This window comes from Berghia stephanieae, chromosome 10, assembly GCF_034508935.2.
Source record: "Berghia stephanieae isolate SIO BIC M18660-M18661 chromosome 10, UCSD_Bste_1.3, whole genome shotgun sequence".
Classification (NCBI taxonomy): Eukaryota; Metazoa; Mollusca; class Gastropoda; order Nudibranchia; family Aeolidiidae; genus Berghia; species Berghia stephanieae.
Genome location: NC_088369.1, coordinates 10,590,323 through 10,592,822, shown reverse-complemented (window position 1 = coordinate 10,592,822; position 2,500 = coordinate 10,590,323). Strand labels below are relative to the sequence as shown.

The window sequence follows — 2,500 nt, the reverse complement described above, 5'->3', positions numbered from 1 at the left end:
CCTTAAGCTTAACTGCTGGTCAAATAACTTCGCGATGGTTGTGTGGCGAGCGAACCGACGGTTCCAGAAGTGGGTGAGAGAGAGCTCTAGAAATGACCTGAGTTTGATACGAACATTTTTTGTATTCGTGGATAGCTCACACGGTAGAGCCACGCTCTCACCTGCCAGGCGGAGTTGTCGTACCAATAAGGTCGCGGGTTCAAACCCCACCACCGCCGCGAAAATTTGTATTCTCTATTTTCTTCTGGCACTTTTCTACTCACTTCATCTCTTGTTGTTACCAATATAAGTGCCTGCTCCACTCACTTTTCTGAATTAAGAAGTCGAACTCGGTACCTTTCGGGTAAGAAGCAAAGACCGTACCGCTGAGCCACGCTACCCCCGCTGCTATAGATAGTATGCGCTTGTCTAAGAAGCTCATAACATTGCCTCCGGAAGTATAACGGACCAACACACAAAACTGTGTGTATCCATGAACGTTTATAGTCGGGTTAATACAGTTCAGTGAGCATTACTCATAAACGCGGATGGCAAAAAACAATAACAAAGACCTGAGTGACGTCATCTTCGAACGATCTATACGATTCTAACACTCTTGCTTTTTAAAAAAATTCCAGCCGTGTCCCCAACCGTTGCACGAGTGCGAGTGCGCGTTGGGAACAAAGTTCCAATTCCAAAATCGCAAGAGTGTAATAGATCTTTTATTCTACCCCTCAATCGATTCCAATTTCGTCATCTTTGAATAAAAGACATCTTTAATATTCAAATGATACTTCTTTTTAAAGAATCTGATTTTTATTGAAAATTACGATTGATAATCTGACGTCATAAATTATTATTGTAAACTTGATATCATTATGCGTTATAGAAAGAACGAAGATGACGTCACTCGGGGCTTTGTTATTGATATTTATTGCCATCCAAGTTTATAAGTAATTCTCACTAAACTGTATAAACCAGACTATATACGTTCAAGGTTACACATATATTTGTGTGTTGGTCCGTTATACTTCCGGATGGCAATGTTGTGAGCTTCTTATCCAAGCGCACACTATCTATAGGGAGAAGGGTGGAATAGATGAGTTTTTATTGATATATCGTCACTCACGCTTGTATTTCGTCAAGGACAGCTAATCAATCAAGCCAACTCTGTCGTCATCTGAATAAACACATTTTTAATAATTTTGGCCAGAAAACTCGTCCATCCTTCAAATATCGATGGATTAAAATGATGATCTTTATCTTTGTAAAAAAAACTCCCAAACCTGGGACTTCCTTGAAAACTTCCTTGACTTCCCGGGTTTGACAGTTTTTGGCAAAGGTGAAGGTCATTTAAATCGGTTGATATTTGGAGGACGTGTTTTCTGGCCAAAATTGTTTTTAATGTTTTGTTGGGTTGTTTTTTTGTTTTGTTGCTTTTTTGTTTGTTTTTGCTTTGTTTTTGTTTAGCTTTTTTAGTTATGTTTGTTTGTTTTTATTAGTTTATGTTTTTTGTTTTTTGTTTGTTTGTTTGTATTTTTTTCTATTGTTGCTTGTTTTGTTTGGTTTTTTTTTTTGTTCTTTTGTTTTGTTTTTGTTTTATGTTTTGTTTTGTTTTGTTTTGTTTTGTTTTTTTTTTTGTTTTTGTTTTTTTGTTGTTTTTTTTGGGGGGGGGGTCTTTTTTTCGGAGCAAGAAACTAGTCCTGTGGGACAAGAAAAATTGAATAGCCAGAAGTTCAAGGAAATCGTATGTAATATATTTCAGTTTAGAAACATTGGGACCCATCGTCTCATCCTGGTGTTACGGGTATGTCAGAGGTAACTAAAGTGACCTTTTGGGTGGAGTTAGTTCCTGACCTCCCATGGGAAGGCACTTACTGTGTCTTCTATCCCCCTACATGTTTTCCCAACTTCTTTTGTTTCGTTGTGTGTACATGAGATTTTTGAACGTAGGTGGCGTGCTTAAGATCTCCCATTAGTGGTGCAGGGGGTACTTACTGTGATACTTCTATCCGATGTAGATCGGGAATGAGAAACATTTGTTTTGTCCTGACTCCTGGCCGATACCCTGGCATGAGTGTGGAACTTTTCAAATGTATTTAGTTTTAGTAAAATATATTTTTCCTTGTGAACATTTCTTGTTTTACTGTATTTGTTTTCTTTATATTATTATATGATTTCTAAACATCTGAGTGTATTCCTCATAGGGAAGAATGGCTTGTGTCTGGATGAGACCTTTAGGGATCTCAAATAAGTACATGACAGTTTTGCTCTTGGAATCTACATCTGTTTCCTATTTGAACCAATTCCCCTTTGTCTTACCTTTTCTTGGGTGCTTTAATTGTAATCCTATAACTTATTGCTATCCCATTTTATTCCTTTTTATTGGCGCTGACGTGACCTAAATGAGTCGCAAACGCCGGAAAACCCTTAAAAACAAACAAACTACCCGCCCCAAAGAGCGGGACTCGAACACAGGACCTTCCGGTCCGTATTGAGTAACATATCACCAGACAACATA

General features: G+C 38.0%; 1 protein-coding gene across 7 annotated transcripts in view; it reads right to left on the bottom strand.

Annotated features, from left to right (window-relative positions):
- LOC144980494 (pancreatic lipase-related protein 2-like) overlaps positions 1–2,500 on the bottom strand; it is a 124,500-nt gene that overhangs the window by 64,619 nt on the left and 57,381 nt on the right. The gene's annotated exons all lie outside the window — the stretch shown is intronic.